The sequence below is a fragment of the Suricata suricatta genome, chromosome 3, assembly GCF_006229205.1.
Source record: "Suricata suricatta isolate VVHF042 chromosome 3, meerkat_22Aug2017_6uvM2_HiC, whole genome shotgun sequence".
NCBI classification, from domain to species: domain Eukaryota; kingdom Metazoa; phylum Chordata; class Mammalia; order Carnivora; family Herpestidae; genus Suricata; species Suricata suricatta.
The window spans coordinates 115,266,323-115,279,541 of record NC_043702.1 but is presented as its reverse complement, the minus strand read 5'-3'; the positions used below and the strand labels follow the sequence as shown (position 1 = coordinate 115,279,541).

At 37.1% G+C, this 13,219-nt stretch overlaps 1 protein-coding gene across 1 annotated transcript in view; it reads left to right on the top strand.

Moving 5' to 3' along the window:
- The first annotated feature begins 12,766 nt into the window (after positions 1 to 12,766).
- The window catches only part of LOC115287066 (adenylate cyclase type 10-like), a 76,024-nt gene continuing 75,571 nt past the window's right edge, over positions 12,767 to 13,219 (top strand). Inside the window, exon 1 of the mRNA XM_029933344.1 lies at positions 12,767 to 12,843. The gene's annotated coding sequence lies outside the window, so the exon portion shown is untranslated. The remainder of the gene's footprint in view (positions 12,844 to 13,219) is intronic.

Sequence of the window (13,219 nt, the reverse complement as noted above, 5' to 3'; positions counted from 1 at the left end):
CAGTTTTCTTCTCGTAATTGATTTCTATTTTCTGTGAAAGAGCTCATACCATTTTGGTTGAAAAAGATGCTTAATGTGATTTTAATCTTTCTAAATTGACTGAGACTTGTTTGTGTTCTGACATATGATTTATCCTGGAGAATGTCCCTGGCACACTGCAGAAGAATGTGTACTCTGCTTTTGGCTGGAATGTTCTGTATTTATCCATTAAATCTTTCTGGTCTGATTTATCATTTAGGGCTGATGTTTCCTGTTGATTCTCTGTCTGGATGATTTATCCATTGATTTAAGAGGAGTATGAAAGTTCCCTACTATTACTGTATTGCTGGAAATTTTTGTCTTTAGATTCATTAATATTTAAGTGCTGCTTTTGGGTGCATACGTATTTACAAATGTTATATCCTCTTGTTGGATAGACACTTTTATCATTATGTAGTACCCTTTTTTGTCTTTTATTACACTCTTTTAGACTCTGTTTTATTTAGTATAACTATAGTCACCCCAGCTTTCTTTTGGCTTCCAATGCAGGGAACATCTTTTTCTATCCATTCACTGTAGTCATTCACTTTCAATCTGTGTCTCATCACACTTCAGGTAAGTTTTTTGTAGGTAGTACCGATTTTTAAAAAAAATTTTTTAAATCAAGTCAGCCATTCTGTGTCTTATGATAGGAAAATTTAGTTCACTTGCATTTGAAGTAATCATTGGTAGTTACATATTTACTGCTGTTTTATTACTTGTTTTCGGGCTCTTTTGCAGTTCCTCTCTGTTCCTTATTTGTCTTGCTTTTTTCCCTTATGGTTTGACGACTTTATTTAGTGTTATGTTAGGTTCCTTTCTCATTATCTTTTGTGTATGTACTGTAGGTTTTTGCTTCATGGTGACCATGAGGCTCATAATAACAGCCTGTGCATATAACAGTCTATTTAAAGCTGATAGCAGTGTAAGTTTGAATGCATTTTAAAACTACATTTTTGGGGCACCTGGGTGGCTCAGTGGGTTGAACATCCAACTCTTGATCTTGGTCTTGATTTCATGATTGTGAGTTGAGGCTGCATTGGGCTCCCTGCTGGATGTGAAGCCTACTTAAAAAACAAATAAGTCAATCTACATTTTTATTCCACATACTTTCCCCCATCCCCAGTTTTATTTTGTTAATGTCCTATTTTACGTATTTTTGTTTGCCTTACCTGTTTTAGAGATCTTGTTACTACTTGTTTTTTAATATTCACACTAATTTTATAAATGATCAATCCACTGTCATTACTACATATATACCTTTCCTAGTGGGATTTTACTTTTATGTTTTTTGTTACTAATTATGCCTTTTGTTTTCAGCTTGAAGAAGTCTTTTAGTATTACTTATATTACTGGTTTCATGGTGATGGACTTTAATTTTTTTTTGTCTGGGAAACAAAAATTTTTTAACACTCATTTAAAAAAATTTTTTTTATGTCTTTATTTTATTTTGAGAGAGAGAGAGAGAAAGACAGAGAGTGAGCAAGGGAGGGACAGAGAGAGAGGGAGATGTAGAATCCGAAACAGACTCCAGGCTCTGAGCTGTCAGCACAGAGCCCAATGCAGGGCTCGAACCCATGGACAACAAGATCGTGACCTGAGCCGAAATCGGAAGCTCAACTGACTGAGTCACCCAGGCGCCCCAACACTCATTCCGTTTTGAGAGACAGAGACAGAGCATGAGCAGGGGAAGAGCAGAGAGAGAGGGAGACACAGAATCTGAAGCATGCTCCAGGCTCTGAGCTGTCAGCACAGAGCCCGATGTGACTGACCTTGAGATAATGACCTGAACCCAAGTTGGATGTACAACCTATTGAGCCACCTGTCTGGGAGACTCTATCTTTCCTACAATTCTGAATGATAACCTTGCTGACCAGAGTATTTTTGGTTGTAGGTTGCTCCCCACCTCCCTGTCTAGTTCTTTTAATATATTATCTCTTTTAACATTTATTATATATGTTATATTATCTTTTAATATTTCATCCCCTTTTCCTGACTGAAAAAATCCACTGATAGACCATGGGAGTTTCCTTATAATTACAAGTTGTTTTTTCTCACTGCGTTTGAGATTCTCTCATTGTCTTTAGCTTTTGACATTTTGTTTTTAATGTGTATTGATGTGGCTCTTCTTGGCTCATCCTTTTTTTGAATTCTCTTGGTTTCCTGGATCTGGGTCTCTTTCTTTACCCAAGCTAGTGATATATTCAGCCATTATTTATTCAAACAACCTTTTGTTTGTTTGTTTGCTGTGTTTCTTTGTTTGTTTGTCTCTTTCTCTCCTCCGTCTGGGACCTTTATGGTGCAAATGTTATACCACTTGATCTTGTTTTGTACGTAAGCTATCTTCATTTTTTTCATTCATTTTTTTTTTTCCTGCTGTGATTGGTAAGTTCATTTGCTGTGTTTTCCAGTTCACTAATCTTTCTGCTTCATCTAGTCTTTTGAACTCTGTTAGTGTGTTTTTCAGTTCAGTTATTTCTTCAGCTCTGAGACTTCAATTTGGTACTTTTCTTACCTTTGTTTAATCTCTTTTTTGAAGTTTTCACTCTGCTTAATCCATTTTTCTTCCCAGATCAATGAGCTTCTTTATGACCATTACTTAGAATACTTTATCTGGTGAATTACTTTTTCCTGTTATGGTTTTTTCCTAAAGTTTTATCTTCTTTCATTTGGAACATATTCCTCTTTCCTCATTTATCTTGACACTCATTTTGTGTTTATGTGATAGGCAAAAGGCTACTTCTACCATTCTTGATAGAGTGGCCTGGTTTAGGAGATGAATCTTAACCATTCAAATTTGTTGCATATTTTGAATTAATTTGTGTAGAAGACATTAGGTTGAAATCCTTATTAGTATGGTTATTTTTTTCCTAATGGATATTTGGTTGTATAGTACTCTACACAGAACTGTGTGTGTGTGTGTGTGTGTGTGTGTGTGTGTGTGTGTGTGTAAAGGTGTTTTTTGGTCAAAAAACAATTGAACACTTATGTCAGTGTCTGTTTCTGGTTTTTGAAGTGTTCCACTCATCTGTGTTTCAGTTTCTTTGCCAGTATCACTGTTTTGATAATTGTAGCCATCTAATAGTCATTAACATTGGGTAGAGTAACACTTCTCACTTTATTTTTTGTTAAGGTAGGCCTTTTTTGTTTTTTTTTTATTCCAGTTACAGTTAACATACAGCGTGTGTTAGTTTCAGGTATACAATATTGTGATTCAACTATTCTGTACACTACTCATTGCTCATCATGGTAACTGTACTATTTAAGCCCTACCCACAATTTCCTCCATTTCCCAATTCACCTTTCCTCTGGAAATGATCAGTTCATTCTCTATAGTTAAGAGTCTGATTCTTGTTTTGTCTCTCTTTTTCCCCCTTTGTTCATTAGTTTCTTTAATTTCACATGAGTGAAATCATGTGGTATTTGTCTTTCTCTGACTTATTTTGCTTAGCATTATATCCTCTAGATCTATCCATGTTGTTGTGAATGGCAGATTTCATTCTTTTTGATGGGTAGTATTCCACATATATGTGTTCACACACACACACCTCTCATTATTTATTTATTTAAATACAAGTTAGTAAACATACAATGTCATCTTGGTTTCATGAGTAGAACCCAGGGATTCATCTCTTAAGTATAACACCAGTGCTCATCCTAGTAAGTGCCCTCTTTAATGCCCATTACCCACTTAGTCCATCCTCCCACTGACCTCCCCTCCAGCAACCCTCATTTTATTCTCTATATTTAAGAGTCTCTTATGGTTTGCTTCCCTGTTTTCTTATTTATTTTTCCTTCCTTTCTCCTATGTTCATCTGTTGTCTTTCTTAAATTCTACAGATAAGTGAAATTATGGTATTTGTCTTTCTCTGACATATTTTTGTATAGCATAATACACTCTAGTTCTATCCACTTTGTAGCACATGGCAAGATTTCATTCTTTTTGATTACTGAGTAGTGTTGCATTATACACACACACTAATACACACACATGCATATATGTATGTGTATATATGTATATATATATATGTAGGTATATACATACACATGCGAGCGCGCGCGCACACACACACACACACACACACGATCTTCTTTATCCATTCATGAGTTGGTAGACAGATATTTGGGCTCTTTCCATACTTTGGCTATTGTTGATAGAGCTGCTATAAACATTGGATGTGCGTTTGTCCCTTTGAATCAGCAATTTTGTATCCTTTGGATAAATTCCTAATAGTGCAATTGCTGGGTTGTAAGTAGTTCTACTATTAATGTTTTGAGGAACCTTCACACTGTTTTCCAGAGAGGCTGCACCAGTTTGCATTCTCACCAACAGTGCTAAAGGGTTCCCCTTTCTCCACATCCTTGTCAACATCCGTTGTTTCCTGGTTGTTAATTTTAGCCATTCTGACAGGTATGAGGTTTTGATTTGTATTTCCCTGATGATGAATGATGTTCAGCATCTTTTCATGTGTGTTAGCCATCTGGATGTCTTCTTTGGAAAAGTGTCTACTGATGTCTTCTGCTGCTTTCTTCACTGGATTGTTTTTTGGGTGTTGAGTTTGATAAGTTCTTTATACATTTTGGATACTAACTCTTTATCCAGTATGCATTTGCATGTATCTTTTCCCATTCCATCAGTTAGTTGCCTTTTAGGTTTGTTGATTGTTTCCTCACTATACAGAAGCTTTTTTTTAATTTTAATTTTTATTAATTTTAATTTTATTTCTTAAATTTTATTTATTTTGCTTTAAATTTTATTTTATATTTAATAATTAAAATTTTTTATTTTACTTATTTAAACATATTTTTATAATGTGTGTTTATTTTTGAATGAGAGAATATGAGTGGGGACAAGGCAGAGAGAGAGGGAGACACAGAATCTGAAGCAGGCTCCAGGCTCTGAGCTGTCAGCACAGAGCCCAACACGGACTCAAACTCACAGGCTGTGAGATCATGACCTGAGCCAAAGTCGATGCTTATTAACAGACTGAATCACCCAGGTGCCCCCCAAATTTTTTTACTTTTTAATGTTTATTTTTATTTTTGAGACAGAGCGTGAGGGGCGGGGAGGAATGGAGAGAGGGGGAGATGCAGAATCTGAAGTAGGCTCCAGGCTCTGAGCTATAAGCACAGAGCCTGATGTGGGACTTGAACCCACGAACTGTGAAATCATGATCTGAGCTGAAGTCGGACGCTTAACTGACTGAGCCATGCAGGGGCCCCTGCAGAAGCTTTTTGTCTTAGTGAAGTTCCAGTTGTTAATTTTTGCTTTTCTTTCCCTTGCCTTTGGAAACTTGTCAAGTAAGAAGTTGCTGCAGCCCAGGTTAAGAAAAAAAAAAAAAGGTTGCTGCCTGTTTTCTCTTGTAGGATTTTGATGGTTTCTTGTTTCACATTTAGGTCTTTCATCCATTTTGAATTTATGTTTCTGTATGGTGTAAGAAAGGGTGCCGGGTTCATTCTTCTGCATGTCACTGGCCTGTTTTCCCAGCACCATTTGCTGAAGAGACTGTTTTTTCTGGTGGGTATTCTTTACTGGTTAGTTGAGGACTAGAGTTCATTTCTGGGTTCTCTATTCTGTTTCTGTTCTGTTCTAGTGATCTATGTGTCTGTTTTTGTGCCAGTGGCATACTGTCTTGATTACAGTTTTGTGATACAGCTTGAAGTCTACAATTGTGATGCATCCAGCTTTGATTTTCTTTTTCAGTGTTACTTTGATTATTCGAGGTCTTTTTGTGTTCCATACAAATTTTAGGATTGTTTGTTCTAGCTTTGTGAAGAATGCTGGTTTTATTTTGATAGGGATTGCATTGAATGGGTTTTATTTTGGTAGGGATTGCTTTGGGTAGTGTTGACATTTTTTAAAATAGATTTTACTGTTAAGTTAGCTAACGTATAGTGTATACCGTATGCTCTTGACTTCAGGTATAGAGTCTCATGATTCATCACTTACATACAACAGCCAGTTCATCCCAACAAATGCCCTCCTCAGTGCCCATCACCCATTTTCCCCTCTTCCGCCACATATCCCGTCAACCCGTAGTTTGTTCTCTGTGGGTACTATAGACATTTTAACAATATTTGTTCTTTCAATCTGTGAGCATGGAATCTTTTTCCATTTCTTTATGTCTTACTCAATTTCTTTGATAAGCTTTCTATAGTTTTCAGCATATAGATCTTTTACCTCTTTAGTTAAGTTTATTCCTAGCTGTCTTCTGATTTTTGGTGTAATTGTAAATGGGATTGATTCCTTGATTTCTCTTTCTACTGCTTCATTATTGGTGTGTAGAAATGCAACCAATTTCTGTATGTTGATTTTATGTTCTGTGACTTTGCTGAATTCCTGTATCAGCTCTAGTAGTTTTTTGGTGGAATCTTTCAGGTTTTCCATGTAGAGTATCATATGAGTATAAAGAGTGAAAGTTTGAATTCTTCTTTGCCAATTTGTATGCCTCTTATTTCTTTTTGTTGTCTGATTGCTGAGGCTAGGACTTCCAATCCTATGTTGAACAACAGTGGTGAGAGTGGATGTGCTTGTCATGTTCCTGACCTTAGGGGGAAAGCTCTGTTTTTCCCCATTGAGGATGGTATTAGCTGTGGGCCTTTCATTTATGGCTTCTTTGATGTTGAGGTATGTTTCTTCTATCCTACTTTCTTGGGGGTTTTTATCAAGAAAGGGTGCTGTTTTTGTCAAATGCTTTTTCTGCATCTGAGAAGGATCATATGGTTCTTTTCCTTTCTTTGGTGAATGTGGAGTATCACCTTGAGTGATTTATGAATATTGAAATCAGCCCTGCAGCCCAGGAATAAATTCCACTTGATCATGGTGAATAATTCTTTTAATGTAGTGTTGAATTTGATTTGCTAGTATCTTGTTGAGAATTTTTGCATCCAGGTTCATGAGAGAGATTGGCCTGTAATTCTTCTTAGTGGGGACTTTGGTTTTGGAGTCAAGGTAATGCTGGCTTCATAGAATGAATTTGGATGCTTTCCTTCAATTTCTGTTTTTTGAAACAGTTTGAGAAAATAGGTATTAACTCTTTAAAATTTTTATTCTGTCCCATTATCTTGGTTTTGTTCTTCTTCAAGGATTGCCTCTAGGATATCTGTATGTTGGATCCTGAGAGAAACTTAATCACTGTTTCTCTTGAATCCTTTTACTTTCTTCATTGGAGGTGGGTGACATTTAAAATTTCCACTTTACTATTTTCTGTATCTCTTTAAGGTATTATCTGTAATAGCTACTTGTTCCTGGAATACTTGCAGTTTAGTTTTTTTTTTTCCCTGAATGGATTTTTTTTCCATGTTAAGAGAATATGTTACTTTATTTTATGTTTTAAGCTTTTATTTAAATTCCAGTTAATGTATAGTGCAATATTAGATTCAGGAGTAGAATTTAGTGAGTCATCACTGACATGTAACACCTAGTGCTCATTACAACAAGTGCCCTCCTTAATCCCCATCATTTAACCCATCCCCCCACCCACCTCCCCTCTATCAACCCTCAATTTGTTCTCTATATTTAAGAGTCTGTTTGGGGCACCTGGGTGGCTCAGTTGGCTAAGCGTCAGACTTCAGCTCAGGTCATGATCTTGTAACTTACGGGTTTGAGCCCTGCATTGGACTCTGTGCTGACAGCTCATAGTCTAGAGCCTGCTTTGGATTCTGTTTCCCTTCTTCGCTGCCCTCCCCCACTTGTTCATGTATGTATGTACATATGAGCGAGAGCTCTTGCTCTCAAAAATAAAGGAAACATTAAAAAAATTTTAAAACATAGTCTGTTTTATGGTTTGTGTCTCGACCTCTCCCTGCCATGTTCATGTTTCTTTTCTTAAATTCTACATATGAGTGAAACCATGTGGTATTTGTCTTTCTCTCTGTGACTTATTTCACTTAGCATAAAACATTGTAGTTCCATCCATGTTGTTGCAAATGGCAAGATTTCATTCTTTTTTTATGGGTCTGAGTAATATCCCATTGTGTATATACACAACATCTTTATCCATTCATCAGTCAGACATTTGGGCTCTTTCCCTGAACTGATTTTTAAACTCTATTCTACATCTTAGGTTTTGTTGTTTCATTTCTGGGGGTTTTTTCAAATTATTATTTTTAATGTTTTATTTATTATTGAGACAGAAGCAAAGCACGAGCGAGGAAGAGTCAAAGAGCAGGCTCCAGGCTCTGAGCTGTCAGCACAGAGCCTGATGCAGGGCTTGAACCCACAAACTGTGAGATCGTGACCTGAGCCGAAGTCGGTCACCTAAATGACTGAGCCACCTAGGCACCCCTGAGTTTTTATAATCTGAATGTCTTATTTTGACATGGTAGGTTACACTTTTTTCTGTTCTATGAGTATGTCTTTGGTGTTCTTTCTTTGTATGTAGGGATGTTAATTCTGCTCTTTTCTGTTTTTTCTAATGATAATTACATATGGGATTTGGCCTTGATCTCTTTCTATTGCTTATTTTTAATGTTCTAATTTTTGTGAATTTTTAGAAGGCAGGATTCAGAATAGCTTTTGTAATCTCTGTTGTTTTCTTGTAGTTTGCACGTTATGGCCACTTGTTAATTTGTTATTTAGATATTTCCTGGCTCTGTTCTCTTCCTGCACTCCACCTGGACCTTTTCTTTCTTTGTCTGTACCATCCCTGTGCTGCTGAGCAGACTCCACTGCCAGCAGACTCCACTCTCCAGAGTATGGGGCTCCGTCCAAGAACGGAGTCCTGGTGACCGGTACTGCGGTGCTGAGGCTCCTAGCCTGCCCCACTTCTATGGATCTTGACTGGAACTCTTGGCCTCACACTGTTTTAGGTCCCGTTTCATTCTCGGGGTGCCTGCTCCACCTCCTAGTGATACCACTTGTCTCTGCTCAGATCCTCCTTTGCTCCTTCACATCTCACAGCTTTGCTCTCTGATAGGATCATATGCAGGACTTTGCAGGATTGAGTATTTATCCTTACCCATTTGTATTTTGGAATTTATTCCTAGTTGTACATGTTTATGTGCTTTTGGTTTTGCATTCTTGTTACTCTTTTTTACTTGGAGATTCAGAGACATTTAAACGCCGTGCCTTCACCATTGCCATTCCTGGGTTTCCACATTGTTAATTGTCAACTTAATGTAGATTTATGAAGGTGATTTCATTTTGTTTGTTTGTTTTTCTTTAAAACAGTGTCCACAGAGAAAAAGAAATTGGGCTAGAGAATGCTCATCCTGTCTAGAAGGGAGTGCACTGAAGCTGAGAAGAGCAGGTCTCAGGACTGTGGGGACAATTGCTTCCCTCTCTGGAGCGTGGCTCAGGTGTGGAGAAGGACTTCAGGACACTTTCTGGACTCTGGTAAAGTAGTGATAAGACTGTTTCCCTTGAATATCAAATCTGGGATAAATGTTAGACTCCTGAGTGTTCAAGCCGCTGTATTTATATTTCTTTGGAATTCCTTTCCTTATTTCAGGATACAGTAATTACTACATTTTCCTTTTTTCAACCTTGAATTCATTTTTATCACTTCTTTATGCTAGGCACAACTTTTGTACTTTTTGTAAATGAAGGATACATACTGAGAAGTTTCTCAGAATATGAAGTCTTTGAGCATCCTGCCCTTCACAAGAAGTATATTTATGAAATGCTTTTGTGTCTGTAGAATCTTCTGGCAACACGATATTCTGGTTAATTTTTGTATATGTACTGATTTCAAAATACTGATAGTATATACTATTATAAACTCTTAATGGTTAGTTCTCTGTTTAGATTCTGGTAAAATATAAAAATACATATATATGAGGAGTATGTACTTTGGGAATACTTATTGGTAAATAAAGACAACAGGGATATTTTAAGGAGGGTATAGTTCAAGGCTTTGAATATTACAAAATAGTTTTGGTTTAAGCCCTTACCATAAATTACTACATCATCATCATCTTCCTGCAGTTGTTAACAGTTGAAAAGAAGATTGTTACACAGAAGCACCTTGAATTATCCTGGAGACCCAAGGAACATAATATTTTTGTTCATTTATTGACAGAAAAGGTATATGGCTAATATGTCCTTCTTTGATTTATTTACTTTCTTTAAAAAAGTTATTTAACATAGTTTAAATAGACTGTATACATTTATGTTTTAAAACATCAAAATGTAAAAAAGGTATTTTTGAGAAATCTCTAATCTTTGTTACCATCTATCCCATTTTTTTCTTGCCTCCTATAAGTAATTATTAAAATTTTTTATTTATCCTTCCTGTATTTACTCTTTTTTTCTTCTTTAATAGTTTATTGTCCAGTTGGTTTCCGTGTAACCCCCAGTGTTCATGGCGACCTCAGCTGAAGTCAATAGTCCTAAAGCTCAACCATCTGAGCCACCCAGGCTCCCTATAGTGAGATTTTCTAAGCTAATTTATATAAGTGTAGAATGATGTAGAAGTAGAAAGAGAGCTCAAGTCCTTTGTGGGAGAGAAAAATTACTAAGATGTCCCAGAAAAATAAAGTGTATACTGTAAGCATAAATAAAATCATGACCATTGACTTCTTCTCCAAAAGAAAATGCTAGAATGTAGCCTATAGTGTTCATAGATCTATCCAACAAGCCTCAGTGTAATATGTGGACCCAGTAGAGTAAGAGTAGAAATCAGCCCCTGTCTTCCCCATGCCAAAGGCAGTATTCCACCCCGCAGAGGTAGAACAAATATGAAGTTGAGAAAATGCACGTGGGGACCTAGAAGAAGAATGTAGGAAGGGTGACGAGGAAGCATTTGGGAGGAAAATCACAGGACTGGGGGGTGGACATTAACAAGAGGCAAAATAGTGTTAGCCATGATTTACCTGCTTATACTCCTGCTTGACCATTTGCCCCCTTTTAAATCAGAATCGTTGCTTTCTTGAACCACTGACTTTATTAATTCAAAACCCTTTGTAGTTGGTTTAAATTCAGAAGTATGTGTCTTACTTAAAAGCAAAGTCCTTTGCTGATTTATATTTTCCATGTAAGAGCGTCTTTCAAAAACTCCATAAAACCTAAAAATAATTTCTTAAAAACATACTCTTTAATGACAACTAGGATTTGATTTAAAATACTTAAAGGATAGTGGTGCCTGGATGGCTCAGTCAGTTAAGTGTCCAACTTCAGCTCAAGTCACAATCTTATGGTGGGTGGGTTCGAGCCCTACATCAGGCTCTGTGCTGACAGCCAAGAGCCTGGATCCTGCTTTAGATTCTGTGTCTCCCTCTCTCTCTCCCCTGCCCCTGCTCATGCTCTGTCTCTCTCCTTCAAAATAAACATTTCTTAAAATTAAAAAATAAATAAATACTTAAAGAATAAAAGAAAGGAAAGAGGGGAGAGAGGTGAAGCAAATGTGGCAAAATTTTAACTTGGGTGATATGTATATAGGGTTTCTTTGTACTAATCTTTTATTTTGTATAGGTTTGAATTTTCTATCGATAAAAATTATTTTATTACATATTCTTAACCTCTGCAATAGAGCCGCATAACCAGTGCCCCAGTGAAGACTCAGTACTAAACTTTCTGAGTGATGCTGATGGTAGGGGTATTAGTAGGGTGATTATATAGCAGTGTTAAACACACAGCAAAGAAGAAATCACCATGTACTTTGACATTAAAAAAAAATATCCAACCAAGAAACTAAAATTATAACAGAGCTTTTCCGACCCTTCCACTTTTAAAAAAGAATTAACATTGACGAAAACATGAAAGGAGGAATCTGTACAAATTAGATTAATGCCTAAATAGTTTTTAGGCATCCACCATACCAGTGGTTTCCAGCATGTATAAAGAATATATAATTGTGGGGATGCCTGGGTGGCTCAGTCAGTTGAACATCTGATTGCACCTCAGGTGATGATCTCATGAGTTCAAGCCCCTCATCGGGCTGGCTGTGATCAGCACAGAGCCTGCTTCAGATCCTCTGTCCCTCCCCCCTGCCCCTCCACCATGCTCATTTTCTCTCTTTCTCTCCAAAAGGTATAAACATTTTTTCAAAAGGAATATATAACCTTGGGATATCTGGATAGTCAGTTAAGTATCCATCTGATTGTTGATTTCAGTTCAAGTCATGATCTCACATTCATGAGATCGAGCCCCATGTCAGGCTCTGTGTGCTGAGCGCAGAGACTGCTTGGGATTCTCTCTCTCCCTCTCTCTTTGCCCTTCCCCCATTCGTGCATGTGCTTGCTCTCAAAAAAAAATGAGAGTAAATGTAATTTCATATGTGAAAAAAGTATCATTTGTTACAATACACACACGCAGGGGTGCCTGGGTGTCTCAGTTGGTTAAAAGACTGATTTCCGCTCAGGTCACGATCTCATGGTTGGTGGGTTAAAGCCCTGCATCGACTCTATGCTCAGAGACTGGAGCCTGCTTCAGACTCTGTGTCTCTTTCTCTTTTTCCCCTCCCCTGCTTGTGCTCTGTCTCTCTCCCGCCTCTCTGTTAATAGCTTTCAAAAATACTTATTTTTTAAATGAAATTAAAAAAGAATATACACACACACCCTACTGATTTTCAAATATATGAGGCCACTTGATGTGGTTAACAAGATACAAATTCAAAAAGCATTCCTGAATTCATTGTAGTTTTTGTGATCATATATATATGCATGTTCTTAATGTGTGGGTACTAAAATTGTAGCTACTATCATCTTGATATCTGTGAAATTTTGTTTGATTTAAAATTAAGAATTTTTGCTGCACACTCATGATGCTCTTATCTCGCTGTGTGTTAATGTGTATTTCCAGGGTTTGGTGTGTGCTAAGTTGGTGGACATGGCCAGACCCGCAGAGAAACAGCACAGCTCAGTCTGCTGTCCTCATGGGTACAGGTAAACTAAATGATATTTTCTGTGTTCCATTTAGGGCATTCCATATTTTTGTTTTGTTTTAATCAATTTATTTAACAGTTTAATGTCTGAAACATACGCACACTCACACACAAACTAACAGTGTCCTCTTTGGGAAATTACTAGATAAGAGGGTTACTTGAATAAGTATCTTCGTGGGTTTTCAGATTTTTGTTTGTTTTTTGCCATGCACATATTTTTTTAGTTTATTTTCAAATTGGTTTCCATAATAGACCCAGTGCTTCTCCCCCAGAAGTGCCCCCCACCATGACCATCACCCCCTTCCCTCCCTCCCCCTTCCCCTCCAGTCCATGGTTCGTTTTCAGTATTCAATAGTCTCTCATGATTTGTGTCCCTC